General features: G+C 35.1%; 1 protein-coding gene across 5 annotated transcripts in view; it reads right to left on the reverse strand.

The window, feature by feature from the left end:
- Positions 1 to 20,113, reverse strand: part of lingo1a (leucine rich repeat and Ig domain containing 1a) — a 123,041-nt gene that overhangs the window by 8,459 nt on the left and 94,469 nt on the right. Inside the window, exon 1 of one of the 5 annotated variants that reach the window (XM_088340688.1) lies at positions 14,046 to 14,172. The exons of the other annotated variants lie outside the window; for them this stretch is intronic. The gene's annotated coding sequence lies outside the window, so the exon portion shown is untranslated. Of the gene's footprint in view, positions 1 to 14,045; positions 14,173 to 20,113 lie in introns of those variants that run through there. 5 annotated transcript variants of the gene reach the window in all.

Genomic DNA, 20,113 nt, shown 5'->3' on the forward strand with positions numbered 1-20,113 from the left:
TCCAATCGAGGCTGGCTGAGAGCACCATTAATAAAAGTGGAGGGGCAGGGCTGAGGGGCGAACATACGCTTGAGGATTAGCCACATAGGCCTACTGATCCAAGAACACTTAAAATTACATCGGTAATTGCTAAAATATTTAGTGTTAAGAGTTAGGGTTAGGGGGTAGGGTTAATTATAATGTTAAGGTTTATGCTATGGTATGGTTATGTTGAAAGCTAGCACCTAACTTGAGCTACAGGTGAAAGTGAATGAACTGAGCCTCTACCTAATTATTTCAGACAAGGTCATATAATACTCTGAACCAAGTCAAAGGAGTTATCAAATTAAGTATTTTGAGTTGGCCTGGGGAGTAATCGAACCCAAAACTTTACCTGTGGAAGGCAGGTGCTTAACCACTACTACGGAACTGGTGATCACACAAACAACATATACTGTAGAAGGAGTAGTTTGAGGGGATAGAGTTAGGGTATAGATTCAGGGCTAGGGTTTATGGGTCCAGTTAGGGTTTTGGTTTGGGAATAGGTTTAGGGGTTAGGGGTAGGGGTAGGATTTAGGCTTGGGGTTTAGATTGCAGGGTTTGGGGTTGGAGGTATCGGGGTAGGGATTTGGATTAAGGGTAGGATTTAGGCTTGTGGTTGAGATAGTAGGGTTTGGGGTTGGAGGTATAGGGGTAGGGTTTCGGATTAGGGTTAGGATTAGTATTTAGGGTTAGGGTTTAGGTTGTAGAGTTTTTGGTTTGAGGTTTCAGGGTAGGTTTTAAGGGTAGGATTTGGAGATAGAGTTAGGGCAAGGGCTAAGATATTGGTTTAGAGGTTGGTGTTTGGGGGTTGGGGAAAGGGTTTTGGCTGCAATTAAAGTTTAGGGGTAGGTTTTGGATTTAGGGTTGAGGTTTAGGTTATAAGGTTTAAAGTTGAGGGTTTCAGGGTAGGGTTTAGGGGTAGGGTTTAGTGATAGCAGTTAGGGTAGTGTTTCTGGTTAAGGGTTTAGGGGTTGGGTTAGGATCTATGCTTAAGGTTTATGGGTAGGGTTATGGTTTAGGAGTACAGTCAGGATTTAGGAGTAGGGTTTAAATATAGCAGTTAGGGTAGTGTTTCTGGTTAAGGGTTTAGGGATATGGTTAGGATCTATGTTTAAGGTTTATGGGTAGGGCTAGCGTTTATGAGTACAGTCAGGGTTCAGGGGTTGGGTTAGGTGTGAGGTTTAGGTTGTAGGCTTTAGGGTTAGGGTTTGGTGGCAGGGTTAAGAAATAAGGGTTAGGGTAGTGTTTCTGGTTAGGGGTAGATTACAATTTCTATTGATGGTTTACAATTGGGGTTAGGGACAGTCTTTAGGGGTTGGTCAGGATTGAGGTTTAGTTTGTAGGGTTAGGGGTTTTAATCACAGTTTAGATATAAGGGTTAGGATAGTGTTTTTAAATAGGGGTTTAGAGGTTGGATTACAATTTCTGTTAACGATTTGCAGGTAGGGTTAAGGGTTAGGGATAGGGTTTAGGGGGACAGTCAGGGTTTGGGGTCAGGGTAAAGGGTAGGGCTTCAGGTTGACGGGTTTTGGGTTTAGACTATGGGAGTAGTGTATAGTGGAATTAATAGGGATAGAGTAGGGTATAGGGGTTAAATGATTTGGGGTTAAAGTTTGAGGGATATGCAGTAATACAGTTTTGAGTAGGAATCAACCGTGGCACACCAGTAAATTATGATACTCCAAGTAAAACCTTTGGATTGATGAACTGAACTCAACCAACATGGATCCTCTCCCTTAAGACGTATCAGGTAAAACCCACGACCCCCAAAAGGCATTGCTCTTCAATTATTCTCCCCCCTGCTAACTCGTGAGACACAAAGTCAATTCCCAGCCACTCCTTTTTTTTGGAGCCGGCGAGTTAAACGCATGAGCGCCCTGCCGTCGAGGCGATTTTACGCGTGCGCTCTCGGACGTTCTTCTGCCTTTGAACCTAATCAAAGAGCGTGCATAGGGAGGCTAAGCTTCACCTGACACAACAAATTAGCCAAAAGCGCCGCCGCTAGTTGTAAATACGTGTAAGCTTGCAGGAAAATCCCCCGCCGAGATGCTGACGCTTCGTGTTGCAGGACAAAGCGTTAAAAGCCGCCAAAGCTCCTTCTCATTGAAAGCGCTTAGTCAGCCGCGAGGCTGAGCATCAACCCATCACCTGTATTTACTTTCGCCGTTATTTAGACAGCCTTAGCCCAGCGCAACCACAGGAAAAAAACGTATCTAGGTAATAAACATGGCTTCCGTACATATTCTGGGGATATTATCTAATGTTGTGGAGCAGGAGATTATTTAGTACAGCAAATTCCAAATTTCCAACTCTAATTTTAATTTATAGTCTTTATAGTATTTTTTAAAGTATTCTTTTTTTATTTCTGCCTTAAATATTTGGAGAAATAAATATTTTTGCAATTTTAAATTCAATTTTAATTATTCAAAAATTGAATAAAATTAATAATTCATTTATACATTTTGTGATTGTTTACATTTTATTATATAGTCACCCAAAATTTTAGATGTACACTAAAATATTTATATATATATATATATATATATATATATATATATATATATATATATATCCCGCGACCCTACTGAGGATAAGCGGTGCAGCTAAAGAGATGAGATGAGATGAGATATATATATATATATATATATATATATATATCTCATCTCATCAGCCGTACCGCTTATCCTTATTAGGGTCGCGGGGGGGCTGGAGCCCATCCCAGCCATCTCCGGGCAGTGGGCAGGGGACACCCTGAACTGGTTGCCAGCCAATCGCAGGGCACACAGGGACAGGCAACTCGCTCTCTCATTCACACCTAGGGACAATTTGGACCGGAGAATCCACCTGAAATGCATGTCTTTGGAATGTGGGAGGAATCTGGAGATCCCGGAGGAAACCCACGCACGCACGGGGAGAACATACAAACTCCACACAGTAAGTCCAGTAGCTAGATTTGAACCCACGCAGGAGGTTCCCAAGACCTTAGAACTGTGCCGCACACGCGCTAACCACTGCCCCGCCGTGCTGCCTATATAAATATATATATATATATATATATATATATATATTATTCAAACAAAAACATAGTAAATCATAATTTTAATTTGTTTATTTTTGGTGGGTTGTACAATGAAAAATTATACTTTATCTAACAAAATATTTGAATTCACAATTTTAATTTGTAGTTCAACTACTAAATAAACTGCCTGCATTTTCATATGTAGATTAATTCTAATTTCTTAAATAATTCAATTGTTACCTAAAATACAGTTAAGGCTAATGCATAGTTTTCATATTTTATGATTTAAACTTGTAGTTTAATTACTAAAAAGACACTTTAAATTTGTAGTTACATTATATTTCCAATATGATTAAAATTAAAAATATCAAAAACATTCCATTGAAACATATATCTATGTAAAAAAATACAATTATTTAATTCATAATATTTTTGATTTGATGTTGAATATATAAAAAACAGGATTTGTGAATGAACTAATGGATGATGAAGGAATGAACAAGTCATGTGACAATGAAACACATTTTCAACGAGTGCTCGTGATGCAATACAAGTTTCTTGACTTTTTTTTTCTCTTTTCAGATCTCTAACTCGATCCCTTCCTCATCTTCCTTATTCTAATTGGTCATGCTATACAAAATCAACAATCAATATCATGATTTTCTGTACACCTTTGCAGACAACCAACACTGCCACCAACTGGAATGGATGTGCACTATGATTCCTCCTAATTTACCCACAAAGAAGTCAAACAAGCCCTGCTCACTCTTACGGTGATCTCACTTTTCCATTGCTTGGTCTGCAGAATCTACCAAAGCCTGCAGCCCGGTAGGGGGCCTGGCGGGCAAGAGAGCGCTAGTGGCGTTAAAATGGTCGAGCTTAAATGTAAGCCGATGGCCGACAGATGGCCGCCAAAGCCGTAAGCTGCGGAAAGGTGCACCGTTCCGACAGCGGACAGCTGTTGTCCTGGAAAGGGTTCGAACCCCCCATGCCGGGAGGTGCCTCGCCCTGAACTTCACCTCCAGCTTCCACAGCAGGGGGGAACAATGCCCATTCACATCCGCCGTTCTCAGGGAGGTTGGAGAAACTTGAAACAAAATGTTTAAAAATAAATGTAAAAATGGGGAAAATACAAAAACACTTTAAAAAAAAGTCCTATTTAATATAATTGATCTGATTTGAATGATTTTTGAAAAGAAGGTTTGAAAATACATATAAATGTATGCAAACTTTGAGAAGGTATTTTATACACTTTAAATATTTTTTAATTTCCTAAGAAGGATTGAGAAACTCAAAAAAATGTTTAAAGATTAATATAAAAATAGGGAAGATATAAAGCGTTACTTAAAATAATTATTTTTTAAATTTCTCAGGAAGGGTTAATAAACTGTAAAAAAGTTAAAAAAAAAATACAATCAAAAATATATATATGGAAACTCTAAAGTGTTTTGAGAAAGTTTATACATTTGACCTGATTTTAAATATATATTTTTTGAAGGTTTAAGAAACTGAAAATGTTTAAAAATGAATATAAAAATAGGGAAAATATAGAGTCTTTGATAAAAAAATCGTATTTAATGTAATTGAGCTAATTTTAATTATTTTTTAATTTCTTGGGAAGGTTTGAGAATCAGATTTTTTTTTAAAAAATGAATATAAATGTAGAGAAAATATAAAGTGTCACCTAAAATAATTGATCTAATTTGAATTACCGTATTTTCCGCACTATAGGGCGCACCGGGTTATAGGGCGCACCCCCCAAAAAGAGTTTTTGGTCCTATATCTCCCATACATAAGGCACACCGCATTATAAGGCGCTACAATGGGAATGTCGACAAAACAGTCAGATGATTCAGTCCAACTGATTCTACCCCCTTAACATTCCCAAAGCTTGCAAAGAAGCAAATACGTGTCGTAGACACGTGCGGATGCGGTGTCCGTACGATGTCACTCAAATGCATCGTTCCAAATATCATTCAGAAGGTTAAAGTCTTGGGATTCAAGAAATGCCAACCATTCCTTAGTTTTTATTTTCTTTTTCGCTCGCAACCTTACTGTGCATATGACAATAAACACTGGGAATTGAGTTTAATTCAAAAAAAGACCCATCACAGAAACATCTAGATCACTCTGAAACAAGACACTGGGAAAATATATAGCCAGAGTAGCTCACCGAAGTCGTTGCGTTCAATAATAATGTGCAACCATGGTCCTCTTATATCCGTGAGTGTAGCAAATCCAGGAGAGTAAACTATTTACAAATACAGAATGGTAAAACCTATTTCCTCTATGCCGTAGACACACTTGCTATTCACATTCATCTTTTTCGGCCAATTGCAGGCTTTGTTTTGCCCCTTTTGCCTATGAGAGCCTGTAAATGATAAAAAGGATCCGCCCCTTTACCTCCGAATAACTTTAGCCAATAGTGATCGATTCAAATGATGATTGACACATTGGCTGGGAAATAAAACGCCAGCATATGTATCCCAGCATACACCGCGGACCACATCGCCTAAGAGGAAAAATCTAGTCGGCGGCTGCTTGCCTTTGTTGCGAGACCTTGCAACTTAATTTTGATCCATATATAAGGCGCACTGTATTATAAGGCGCATGGTCAGTTTTTGAAAATAAATAAAGGCTTTTAGGTGCGGCTTATAGTGCGGAAAATACGGTATTTTAAAATGTCTCAGTGTAAAAACAGTTAAAGAAATACAATTAAAAAAACATATGGAAGCTCTAAAAATGTTTTGAGAAAGTCTGTTTTTAAACATTTGACCTGATTTGAAATATCTTTTTTAATATTTTTATCTGTTTTAAATCTCAGAAAGGTTTAAGAAATGAAAACAAAACATTAGAAAATAAATATCAAAATAAGGGAAATAAAAGTGTTATTTTATATAATTGAGCAGTTTTTTTTTTACTATAATATTTCAAATAAATTTGATCTGTATATGTATTTTTTACTCATTTCTGTAAAATCGTAAACATGTACTAAAGTAAAATAATTTTAAAACTATAAACAAATAAGAAAAATCATAATCTAAATTCAATCCAAATTTTACAACCGCTACACAGAGCAAAATATCTTGCTTAAAGATGAGAAAAATGCTTATAGTCAAGAAAAAAATATTCGATAAAAAACAAAGGTAAGAGCTCCAAGTTTTATTGTAATTCTATAAATTTGGGGGAATTATGTACAGTATTTTTTGTTCGTTACCCAGCCTTTCACAAAGTGTTTTGCATTTGTTGGGGGACCCGTAGCAGCAAGATGGCCAACAAACTATATAATATCCCTTAGGGTAGGGTATCAAAATCAGTTCTTTGAGGTTGGATAAAAATATACCACTCCCGAATATCTTTAGGAAGAATATCTATACAAATTGCTATTATTCCCGGATTAAAGAGCACCCTGGATTATAAAGCGCACCATCCAAAACAGTGTTCATATAAAGTGCAAGGGATTTTAAGGTGAAAGAAACATATTTCGTAAAACATGAATCTTGGTAAATCTAGTAATACCACATTCATCAATGGTTGCTGTATGCAGTAGCAATGAATTCCAATGAAATGTACAGAGGCTCTCCTACTTACAAATATTTTTTTCGGGATGTTGAAAAATACATTACATTGCTGTTAGATTCTTTATTGTGGGCACCTTTCTCCGAGTACAGGACATTACTCAAGTGCTTTTTTCCGCCACTACGGGTGTGTGGCGCTGTGAGAGGTCACCCAGCATCCACCCCGAAGAAAAAATCCTGCTTCCTCTTCCTAGTTCGTGTGTGAACATTCTATACCGATGTTTTTATTGTTTAATATCTCGTGCATCCATTCAATATGGTTGGTGTGAAGTGTAAAGAAGGGGCGAGCCGTTTCTTTTGAAATGAAAGTGGAATTAGAAAGCTTGATGCGGTTGAGAAGGTGGTCGGAACGCTTTTTCTTCAGCCACTTTTTTACCACGGCGGAGGACCTCTTGAAGCGCATCTTCCAAAAGTAAGTTTAACTCAACTTTATCTTTATATAGAACATCATTTTATGACATGATTATTTCTTAGTATATAAACATAAACATATGAAATATACTACCGAAGCAACTTACGAACGATCGTCAGGAAGATGTTCGTAAGTAGGGCAGCTTCTGTTTTCTATTTTGCAGTCCATGAGGAGCACTGAGTTATAAGGTGCCGTTCTGGTTAATATCAGGTCTTTGGGTGCACCTTGTAGTCTAGAAAATACGGTAACTACAAAAAATATATATATATTGAGAATCAATCAATCAATCAGGAAATTATACATATGTGAGCTAAATAATTGATTTATTGTAAATCAAATTTGAATGCATGTCTTTAGCTTTAAATTTTCTGAACGCAAAGTGTTCTGAACACGGCTTCTTGCAAAATAATTGTCGGAAAAAGGAACTTCTGTGACTTGAGGTGAAAATAATACAGCCATTTTGTGCTTTATAATCACAGCCAAGCAGATCAAATACGTTTAACACACGGCAGAAACCCAGCAAAATGTATTTGCCAGGTACATCCACTGTCCTTTAATCTTCAGTTCAACGACGGTGACAATCTACTTTCGGCAGGGAAACATTTGTAGTGAACTTATATAGAATAGTGGGGGCCTCACACTATCATCCCGTGTGCTGCAACTGGCCCTTGCAACACATGTTCGGGACCCCTGCTTTAGGGTGAGCATTATGTTACGTGTATTTCTCAACCTATGGGTATGTTTACGATAGTTTATAGATGTTTTCCTTTTAATTTCAATCCATATTGTTTTTATTTTTTGGGGGTTTTAAAACACAGGTTCAGGGATCCCTTTATTGCTAGGGTCGTAGGGGCACCACACCTGTGCTGTGTCTTGGGCGAGTACAACCTGGTGGCGCCCATCCCTCTCAAGGCCAGATCTTTGGGTAGAGGTGCGCTCCCCCACATGAAACAGTACAGGTTTCCAGGGTTACCAGTAGTAATCATTTCTTCCTCAAGCCATGAGGCTCTTTGACTCCACCCGAGGGAGTAAAAGCCCACATTAAACCCCACCCCCACATTTGCATATTACCCTATTTTTATTACAGTGTGTATTTTCCGTAGCACTTTTAAATACTCTATAGCAAAACATCTTATTGGGTATTTTTGTATTCTATTTCTTGTATTTTATTATTTTATTTTTCAACACAAGGATACTGCTAGAAGTGAATTTCCCTACGGACGGGGATGAATAAAGTATCTATCTATCTATCTAGTAGAAGAAGCCTGCTGATCTGACTCAGATACAGCACCTTTATCATCTGGTCGCTGTTGTTTTTCCGTCCGGAGGCGCTCAATACTACACACAGTCCCTTTAAGGCACGTCTCCGGGTCGGCACGATTACAGCTGTGATCGTAGCTAAAGCGAAAGCCGGTTAACATGCAAACACGGTTTCTGGCCCTCATAAATAATTGAGATTTGAGACGCGGGCGTCTGAAGGCCATCTTGATTTTAATTGCGACTGACGAGTCTGACGGAGAAAAATCGGCGCTGGGAAAACGAGTTCATGGCGAGGTTAAGCGCTAAACGCTGCAAAATCAACTGTTTTAGAATGGGAAAATCTCTTTTTATTGTATTGACACAACGATTGCTTTTGTGTCATGGTGTTTTGTTTCGGGCCAAACCATCAAAACGAGTGACCGGACAGCAGATAACCCTACACACACACTGTCCCTTTAAATGAAATCCAATTAAGATAATCTGCATGTATTAGGTCAGTGGAGGAAGGCAGGTCAGAATAATCACACACATGTAAACAGGAAGGCTTGGCACTCTCTTATGTGATATGCTGAGATAATCGAATGGATACAAACTGAACGATTTCATCATTTATGTATTGTTTCTTATGTTTTTTTAATTCTTATTGAGAAAAAAATAGCAACAATTTGTAAAATAAAGAGTAAAATGGTAAACGGTCTACATTTATATGGCACTTTTCAAGTCACTGAAGACCTCCACAGCGCTTTACAACGTGCTTCACACTTATGCATGCACACACACACACTCAAACACAGATAGCGGCGTTGGCCATGCATGGCCTTTAATCGCCGCCTTATTTTTAACAATCGTCCCGATAGAGGATTGGTTACGGCCATGTAATTTAGCAACGGTAGTGATGTATGTGCCATTTTATGTATCTCTTAATAATCACAAGCTTCATTTCTATGGTTAGCATGTTTTTGCTTGCACCTTTAGCATCGCTGCAGATTTAGGGACCCGAGGCCGATTAATACAGTACAAAAACAACGGTATTGTAAGGAATAGAAATGAATCATTGTTGGAAAATAATTGATTGATCGTCAAAGGCAGACAATTGTAATTGTAATTGTATTGTATTTTATTTATTTTGAAAAAAAATTGTATGTATAACTTATAATATTTTACAATTTATTTAGAATATATCATATTATAACGAAGACTTCTTAACTTTTAATGTGAAATTAAAAAAAAACATTTTTCTCATCTAGTGTATGCCATTTTATTTTTCTTATTTAGAAATAATTGTTATTTTTTTATGTAAGATAAAAACAAATATCTAATATAGCAGACGAGAATTAATATTGCTCATTTTCAAATGTATTTTACAAATTATTATTATATTATTATTATATATTACTGTATTTTTATTCAATATTATAATATATATATATATATATATATATATATATATATATATATATTAAATCATATCATTAAAATTATAATTTTTTTGTGAAAGAAAAGGAATAGAATGCTCGTATACAAGCAATAAGACAAAATAACTAATTTTAATTATACATTTTCTTTTACTATTTATTTGAAAAAATATTATTATTAAGAATAATGATCAACCTTTTTTGTAATATGAAAATATTATATATTTCTGATATGATAGATTTTGCTAACATTTATTCATAAGGACAATGAATATGTTTTTGTAAAATAAAATAAAAATGAAATACTATAGCAGACACTTGTGTTTATTTTAAATATTATTATTTTTTTTTTTTTATAATTTCTTACTTTTGGTATTTACAACCTTAAGATTATGTTTCAATATTTTTTCATTTTCTGTTTCAGTCTAATTATATTTATACAATTATTTACATTTGAATACATAAGAGTACAGTTATTTGTCATAAAAATAAATGTATTACTTTGAAATTTTTTTCTAGATTAAATTTGTTTTTTAGTATTTTACAATTTGTTTTATAATTGTATTTACTTGTAATATTTATAATTTCATAATTTTGTTTATATGTTTACTTTTGAATCATTTTTCCATTCAACTTATTTAATATTATGATTAAAAACATTATTTCTTTATTTTAGGATTTGTTTTTTTTAAATACTACTATTTGAAAAATAATTTATAGTTTAAATACTTTAAATAAATCAAACATTTGTCAACAAAAAAAGAAAGTAATACATAAAAAGAGCATTGTTGTTTGATTTTGTCAATATACAGCATATATACTGTATGTCGTCGATATTTTAGGGGGCTGGGCTCTGTTTGCATCGAGACGTCATAAATCTCCCATAAATGACTTCCAAAAGAGCCACACCTCCAAACCTAGCCAGGAGAAATGATTCAGTACGATAAAACGGAAACTAAACAAAGACGCAAACACACCTCCGGAAAATCGTTTCAAATAAAAGAGATATTTTCTCCCAAACATATTGTGATTTATGACCCCCAAAAGCACGCCGTTGTATCAAAATGCCAGCCCAAAGTCATTTCAATTTGCGGCTCTGCGATTTATCTCTTCGGCGAGCGAGCGCTTCGTGAACAAAAGCGCTTTTCCGCGGTGCCGTGGGGGCCTTTAAGCGGAGCGTAGATATAAGACCCCCACAAAATCCCCAGAGTATTTTGATAAATGGCGTTCCGGGGCCAAGGCGCATCAAAATGGGTTTTCTTACGCAGGGCGTGAGAAAACTTCCTTCCAATTTCTTGCGGGGTCGGGAAAAAACGGACAACCCACCAAAGAAGTATAAATGATTTTTTTTTAACTTAACTGTGATAAAACGAGTCATAAAATATTTTAGTGAAACATTCATTTCACAGGTAGATATTCTGAAGTGCAACTTATGAGTCGTATGATTAAATAACACATGTGAAGGAAAAAGTACATTGTATTTACCTTTTGTTTGATATGACATTAACTGGTCAATTGGAGTAGCAGGTGGATGAAAGTTTCAGATCAGGGGATGGTGTAATAATGTGGTGATCTGTGCAGACTCTTTGTGATTGAGGACGTCACAAATAAACATGACTTGACTTGAATTTTTCATTAGAATAGGAGTGATGCAGCATACTATTTTTCCCGTATTTGTGGTGGGCCGTTTTATTATTAATCATTATTGTTTTCAAGGTAGAACTTTCTTTTTCTGCTCGCAGATGATTATTGAATTTATCTTTATTTATTTTATTAAAAATAGTTGGTTTTAACATTTTTTAAATAAATCTAAAAAAAATATTTAAATGTTACTGCCAAAAACAATTATTTGTATATATATATATATATATATATATATATATATATATATATATATATATATATATATATATATATATATATATATATATATATATATATATATATATATATATATATATATATATATATATATATATTTGATTAAAACATTTTATTATTATTTACCCCGCGACCCTACTGAGGATAAGCGGTATGGCTAATGAGATGAGATGAGATGAGATGAGATTATTATTTCTGATTTTTTTTCCAATGTTTCTAATTTAAATACAAATAACGATTATTTTACCATTATTATTTTTCAAATATATATATTTTTAACATAGTTCATCTATGTTTATTTTTTCAAATGTTAAATTTATTTGGTTTTAATTTGAAAAACTAATTTCGAAAATCATATATATTATATTATCACTAATATTCTTTAATTAATATATTCAAGAATACTATGTTAATTTTATAGGTTAAACAACTTTCCAGAAATAAAAATAAAGGTTAATAAAACCATTAGAATTATGACTTTATTATTTATTTAATTATTCAAATGAGTATTTAAAACAATATAATTGAAGAGGTTTTAATTCTATTAATACAAAATAATCATTCAATCAATTATTGAAATTGTTAAACCGAATCATTGATACAAATCTAAAAATAGTACATACACATCTTATTAATAATAAACTTTATTCATACAATTAAAATATACAATTATTGGAAATAATGAAAATAATCATTTTATTAACTTGCTTTTTTGGTACAAAACAAATTATTTTAAATAAAATACTTTTTGTTGTATTTTTTTTTTTATCATTTTGAAAAGGAAATTTAAAAAAATAATAAAAGTGAAAGTATTTGATGTGGCAGATGGTAGACCAACAAATTAAAATTGTTTTATGCTTCTATGATAATTCTTAAAATTAATAAATAAATACAAATGTAATCTATAATGTGAAGAAATCATATATATATATATATATATATATATATATATATATATATATATATATATATATATATATATATATATATATATATATATATATATATATATAATTTAAATGAGGTTAAAATATCATATCTAAAACAGAGCACATCTATTCACCAAACAATGTGTATTATTTTTCTGAATTGAAAAAAAAAGCAATAATTTAAGCTTTGTTCTTTTAAATGCAAAAAAAAACAACAAGAAGAGACACACACAAAGAAAAGGAAAAGAGAGGAACAAGAAAAAGAAGAACAGAAATAAGAAAAACAAACAGAAAAAGAAGAGAAAGAAGAACAGGAACAACATAAATATGAAAAACAAAAAAGAATGAGAGGAAGAAAAAGAAACAAGAATAAAAACGGAATAATGAACAATAAGAAAATAGGAGGAGAACAGAACAAGAAGAGGCACACACAGAAGAAAGGAAAGAAGAGGGACAAGAAAAAGAGGAACATAAATAAGAAAAACCAGCAGAAGAAGAAAATGAACCAAAACAAGATGAATAATAAAAACAGGAAGAAGAGAAACAAGAAATGGTTAAAGAACAAGAAGCGGGAAAATAACACAGACAAGAAGAATAAAAACAGGAAGAAAAAGAGGAACATGAATAAATAGGTAAAACAGGAAAATATTAATAATAAGAAGAATGAAGAACAAGAAGAAGTGGATGAAAGAAAGAAAGAAGAAGGAGAAAAAGTACAGGAAGAAGAAGGAGGAGAACAAAAAGTACAGAAAGACTATGAATGAAAAAAAGAAGAAAAAGGAAGAAAAGGAAGAAAAAACGGAACATGAAAATGTCCAGGAAGAATGAAAAGCAGATCAAAGGAACAGGAAGAGGAAAAAGAGTAAGAAGCGGTATAAGTACAAAAAAGAAAAACAAAAGAACAGGAATAAAAGAAACAGAAAGAAATGGAATAAGATAAATAAGTAGAACAGGAAATATAAACATAATAAAAAGAATAAAGACCAAGAAGAACGATATGAAGGACAGAAAGAAGAGGAAGAAGAAGACATCGATAAAGAATCGGGAGAAGTGGAAACAGGAATAATAATAAAAATAAGAAAGAACAAGGAGAAATAGATGAAGGACAGAAAGAAGAGGAAAAAGAAGGAGAAGAAGAAAGAGGAAAGGAAGAACATGAATGAGAAAAACAGGATGAAGATATCCATTAGGAATTGGGAGAAGTAGACCCAGGATAACAATAAAACTAAGAAAGAACAAGGAGAAATAGATGAAGGACAGAAAGAAGAGGAAGAAGAAGGAGAAGAAGTAAGAGGAACAGGGAGAATAAGAATGAGAAAAATAGGAAGAAGATATCCATAAAGAATCGTGAGAAGTAAAAATAGGACTAACAACAAAAATAAGAAAGAACAAGTAGAAAGAGATGAAAGACAGATAGAAGAGGAAAAAGAAGGAGACGAAGACAGAGGAATACTAAGAATATGAATGAGAAAAACAGGGAGAAGATGTCCATGAAGAATCGGGAGAAGAAAGAACAGGACCGATGCTCACCGAACAAGAGGTTGAGCCATTTCTCCTACGTGTCCTCCTGGCATCCACCTCAACCCGATCCAACCCTCAAGGTTGCTTTTCCTAGCGAATCCTAGCAAATAAGTGGTGCGAAAGACGGAAGGCGGCATATGGTATCGCTTTCATTCCGCATGGAGTGATTGCTTGTGATGCGAGTTAATGGGCTCGCTAAATTGCCCCGGCTAGCCCCTACGCCGCATTAAGATCCTCAGGAGTAATCTCCCCTCCATAACGCCAGCCTTCCCGTCCTCCAAGCCCGCAATCTGGGCTGCGTTATGCAAATGCTAAATAAATAATTCAGACGCCCGCCGATTCCTCACATTTCGCGCCAGTCTAGTTGGCCAGAACGGGGAGAAAAGTGCAAAAAGTCGCTTTACCTCGGATAATCCGTCGGTTTCCGCGTTGTCCGGTTTGGAAAAGCGGAATTATTGTCCATTTTTAGCGCTTTACCACCAAGGAAGAACAAAAAACAACAGTCAATTGTGTGCTTGAATTTCAAGAAGGAGAAAAAAAATGAAAGACAAGAACAAGAATGGGAGAAGAAAATCAAGGGGAAGAACAGGACCAAGAAAATACAGGAAGAGAGAGAAGAAGAACAAGAATTCATGTTCTTGAACAACAGGAAAGGGAAGATGAAGAGGAAGAAGAAAAAGAAGTGTAAAAAAATAAATCATCTCTATTATTTTCTTCACTTCACAGCCAGTGAAACGGAAAAAAACTTTTTATATTCAATATTCTTGGTTTTGTGCTTCTAATTTAAAGAAGAAAAAAACGTGACAATTGAAGGACAAGAACAAGACGGAGAATGGGAGAAAAATAATGAACAGGAAGAAAAGGAACACAGAAGAACAGGAACAAGAGAGAGAAGAACAATAATTCCTTTTCTTGAACAACGTAAACGGGAAGAATAAGAGGAAGAAGATGAAGAAGTAGAAGAAGAAGAAGAAGGCGTGTTCAAAAAACCCACTTAGTTTTTCTTGACTTCACTGCCAGTACAACGGAAAATCCTTTATATATAATGTTCTTGTCTTAGTTCTGTGCTTCTCATTTAAAGAAGTCCGAAAAAGAAAAAGAAGAAAAATGAACAAGAAGAGCAGAAAGGACAGGAACTAGAACAGTGAGAAATATTACAAAATAAGAGGAACAAGAAAAAAAGTAGAACAGGAAAAATAACAGTAATGATAAGCCAGAACAAGAAAAGATGATGAATGAACAAGAAAAATAGAGAGGAGAAAAAAAGAAAAACAGAACAAAAAGAAGAACGAAAAGAACAACAGGAAACAAGAAGAAGAACAGGAAGAAGATGAGTACCCAGAAGAAGAGGAAGAAGATGCAGAACGGGAATAATGATAATGAGAAGAACAAAGAACAATAAGAAAGGAGATGATCAATGACAGGAAAAACAGTGAGAAGAAAAAAAAGAGGAACATGAGTAAAACCAGGAGTTGAATGAACAGGAAGAAAAAAAGATAAAAGAACAAGAGGAACAAGAAAAAAAATAAAACAGGCAATAATGATAAGAAGACCAAGGCAAGATGATGAAAGAAAAGGAGAAATATAGAGTAGAAAACAAAGAATAACAGAACAAGAAGAAGAAAAAGGAAGAGAGAAGAACAATAGGAAATGAGGAGAACAGGAACAAAAGACCAAGAAGAAGAGAAAGATGAAAAAATAATGAACTGAACAGAAAGAAGAACAGGGACAAGAAGATGAACAGGAAGAAGACCTTAAGAAAGAAAACAATAAGAATAGAAAGAAAGAGCAAGGATAAAGGGGGTAATAAGAAAGGAACAAGACAGAAAAGAACTGGAGAAAAAGAACAACTCAAAAAAGAACAAACCGAGGAAGGAGACGGGAAGGAGTAAGAAAAATAGGTAAGGAGACAAAGAACCAAAGTAATCAGATGAAAGTACAAGCAGGAAAACAGAAAGAAGACAAAAAATCAAGAAAAACGAAAGAACAGTAAGAATTGGGAGAATAACAGGTATAAAGAATTAAGAAGGAAAAGAAGGACAAAAAGAATGAGAAGGAAGTATGAGAAAAAAAAACAGGAAGAAAAAGAAAGAAAATAAGAACACAAAGAATGAATATTCCCAAAAGTGATCTCATTCCTCTCCCACGTGTAGCTGCTCGTCCCTCCCCTCAAAGTCAAACTACAAAGCTTGTTTCCACCGTGCTGCTAATAAGCATGATGGCTAGAGAAATCGGACGCCCGCATTGGGAGCCCTGCGCTAAATGTCACCGGGGTGCCGCCGCCGCCGCGGCTAATATGAAAAGGCCACAAAAGCGCTCGGCTTTAACAAAAACTAGCGTCTTCCGACTCTAGAAAAAGACGACGTGGCGCTCATTAGCGCAGGTACGAGTGCTAGCTTGCTGGCCATATCCAACGCTAATTAGCTGGCAGCGATATCCGAAGTTCGGGATTTGAAACCGCCTTGTCGAGGAGCAGAAAAAAACATGAAGAGGCAATGGAAAGACAGGAGTAAGAACAAGATCAGGAATGGGAAAAATAAGAACAAGAAGGAAAAGAAACATAACACAAATAATAAGAATAACAGGGAGAGGGAGACTAACAACAAGACAGGATGCAAAAGAAAAAAAAAGAAAAAGAACAGAATTAAAAGGGAAAAACTGGAATAAGAAATTGACAAAAGAACGCAAGTAGGAGAAGAAGAGAGAACAACAGAAACGAGAAGAAAGTAAAACCAGGAAAAAAAATAGGAAGAATAAAAAGATAAAGAGGAGGAGGAAAAACAACTTGAAGAAAGAAAGAACTTGGAAAGGAAAAATAATAACAAGAAGTAAAACCGGTACAGTAATAATATGAGGAGAAAGAAGATGAGAACAAGATGAAACAAATTTGACCAGGAAAAACAACAAGAAAAGGAACAAAAAGAAAAGTATGAAGAAAAGAGATGAACAAGAAGAAGAACGAACGAGAAAAAAGGTAAACTAAGAACGAGAAAAGTATGGAAAGGAAAGAAGGATGAACAAGAAGAACAGGAAGAGGTCATATAGAAACAAGAAAAATTTGACTAAGAAGAACAAGAAGAGGATAAGAAAGAAGGGAACAGGAAAAAGAAGAAGAGAAGGGAGAATTAGAATAGTCAAATTATGTTTTTTTGTATTCCGCTTAACCACAAGGAGTCTAAAATGGCTGTACGGACTACAGACTATCAGTGATCTAAAACCTACATGAGGGCAAGGAAAAACTCAAAAACTTCAGCATTAGGAAAATGAAGAAATATAGGAAGAAGATGAACAATAAAAAGAAGGAACAAGAATTAAGTAGAGAAAAAGAAAATACAAGCAGAAAAAACAGGACGGAAAGGTGAATCCAAAATAAGACTGCAGGAAAAAAAACAAGACTGGAAAAAAGAAAACAAAGAACAAGAAAAATAAGACAAATAACAGATAGAATAAAAAGAAGAAAATAATAGGAAAAATAACATGAATAACAAGAACAGGCCCTGCGACCCTAGTGAAGATAAGCGCTACAAGAAATGAATGGATGAATGGATAGATGGATGGATAACAAGAACAGAGAGAAGAAAAAAATAAAAGACAATAAAAAGAAATCAAAAGAAATAAAATGAAAGAACAAAAATAAGAGGAAGAAGAAAAATAATACCAAGATGGAGGAAGAAGAATCGGGAGAAAGATAATAAAAATTAAGAAGTCAAAAGGAAAAAGAATAATAGAACGAAGAAAAAAAAGAAGAATGGAAGGAATAAAAATATCAACTAGGGGAAACCAGAAAGAAGAAAATTTGAAAAAGAACAACTGCAAAAAAAGAACCTGGACAAAAAAGAAACAATAAGATACACACAGAAAGAAGAAAAGGTAAAACAGGAGAAAGAAAAAACAACTAGAAGAAGAACAAGAACAGAAAGACAAAAAACAATAGCAATAACATTGGTAAAATGACATCTACAAGAACACAAGAACAACAGGTAGAAAAGGAGAAGACAACAAGCTAAAAAGTAAGAGAGACAAACTGGATGATGAAAAAGAACAGAAGGAACAAAGACAAAGAGAAAAAAAATACAAAAATAGAAAATGAGAAAAAGAACTAATTCAAGAAAAGGAAACAGAATAGAAAGAAAAAGAAGAACAAACAACATAAAAATTAAAAGAGACAAAAAGGAAGATGAAAAAGAACAGGATGATAGAAAAATTAGAACAGAAAGAAAAAAAATAACTAGAAAACGAGGAAAGGAACAAATACAAGAAATGGAAAAGGAACAGAAAGAAGAAGAAGAACAAACGACAAGATAAAGAGTAACAGAAACAAAAAGGAAGATGATAAAGAACAGGATGAAAGAAAAACAAGAACGGAAAGTAAAACAATAATTAGAAAATGAGAAACAGAAGAAATACAAGAACAGGAAAATGAATAGAAAGAACGGGTCAGTAGCTGGGACAGGAGAGCAAAAACGTGGTCAGGGTCGGAAAATGAAGAGAAATGTTTCTCCGTGTCTATCTTTATGACCCTAACTAGCTCCGAGCACTGATACTAGCCCAGCTTAGGCAAGCGATTTTGCCTTTAATTGCTAGCGTCTCCCTTGAGGACCATTGAAAAGCCAGTCCACTTGTTTTCCCTCTTTTCATCTTTCATTAGATGAAGGTCAGCGCTTTTCTTTCTTTCTCTCGATTTTTTAATTCGTCGGAACGCTCTCTTTTCGGGCTTAGTATCAATCGTTATTACGCCAGGTTTTATCGGACTAATTAAGGCTTCGTCATGGCGGCGATCTCTCCGAGGACCCGGATTATGCTACGCTATCTCACCGGCGAGCGAGGCCGTCTTGCTAGCGATAGCGCTAATGCTTTTTTTTGCGCTGGATTCGACTTCTGGAAAGCAATCGTATCGAAAACTACCGTGACAAAGGATAGATTACACTTTTTAACAGTCGATGGCGATGATGCCCTGCCCCAAACATTTGTGAGGGACCACGTCTCATTGAATTGTGATTTTGTTGGTTTTATTTCCTTTTCCTACCCATAATAATGGGTCCCGAAAACGTTAGTGATAGGCGAAGGAAACATTGAAAATGGTGACGATAAAGTTGAACGTGTCAGGAACAGTTTTATTGGGAAGAGGGGAAAGGAGCGCACACACGGAGATCCGGAGATTGCTGGTCGCGGGGAGTAGGTTGCTCAGACGCGGAAGTGGGACTTCAGGGGTGAGCGATGGCGGTGTCGGGAACGGAACAAAAGTCGAAAGCCAGAAGAGAAGAGTAGATGTGGTCTAGCTTAAAACAGATCTTAGCGGGAGAAAAACAGGAGCAAAAACACAGGACAAGCGAAAAATGGCTTGCCGTGTTAAAACGGAGGCAAAAGGGGACTGTCAGGACAGAGTTTAAATACTGACAGGGAGCCAATCTGTCAACAAGCTGCAGATGGCGCCCACGGGCGGGGTCAATTGGGTGCCATGGAAACCGTGACAGAAGCTGGCGCCACACGAAGGGGGCCGATTGGGCGCCATGGCAACCATGACAGAAGGAGGAAACGATGGTTTTCAAGAGCAGTTGTTCTCAACTAGTCTGACTTCAGGACCCAACACAGGACCCTAATTACAAGCAGCGATCCTGGTAAAAACCAAGTCTATTACTCAAATGTATCCAATGAAAGGATTGTGCAGTTCAAAACAAAGATATTACAATATAATCTCCTTTTTTTAAAGCAAAAATGTCAAGCAAAACCAAAACCACTTCAAGTATTGTATATACTCGCATATAAGCCTACTCTGCATATAAGTGACCACCTAAGATCCTTAAGATAACCTGAAATGTTATTAAAACACGTGAAAAAACATTGATAGTTATTACATTTTGTGGTTAATAAAAAATAATATGTTGGTGAAAAAGCAAAAAATATAACATTATTAAACCATTTGGATAGATAGAGAGATAGATAGACAGACAGGCAGACAGACAGGCAGACAGACAGACAGACAGACGGATAGATACTTTATTCATCCCCGTAGGGAAATTCACACTTCCAGCAGTATCCTTGTGTTGAAAAAAATAATAATAAAATAAAGATACAGA

Source organism: Urocampus carinirostris, chromosome 7, assembly GCF_059441175.1.
Source record: "Urocampus carinirostris isolate Australia breed hairy pipefish chromosome 7, RoL_Ucar_1.0, whole genome shotgun sequence".
In the NCBI taxonomy this organism is placed as follows: domain Eukaryota; kingdom Metazoa; phylum Chordata; class Actinopteri; order Syngnathiformes; family Syngnathidae; genus Urocampus; species Urocampus carinirostris.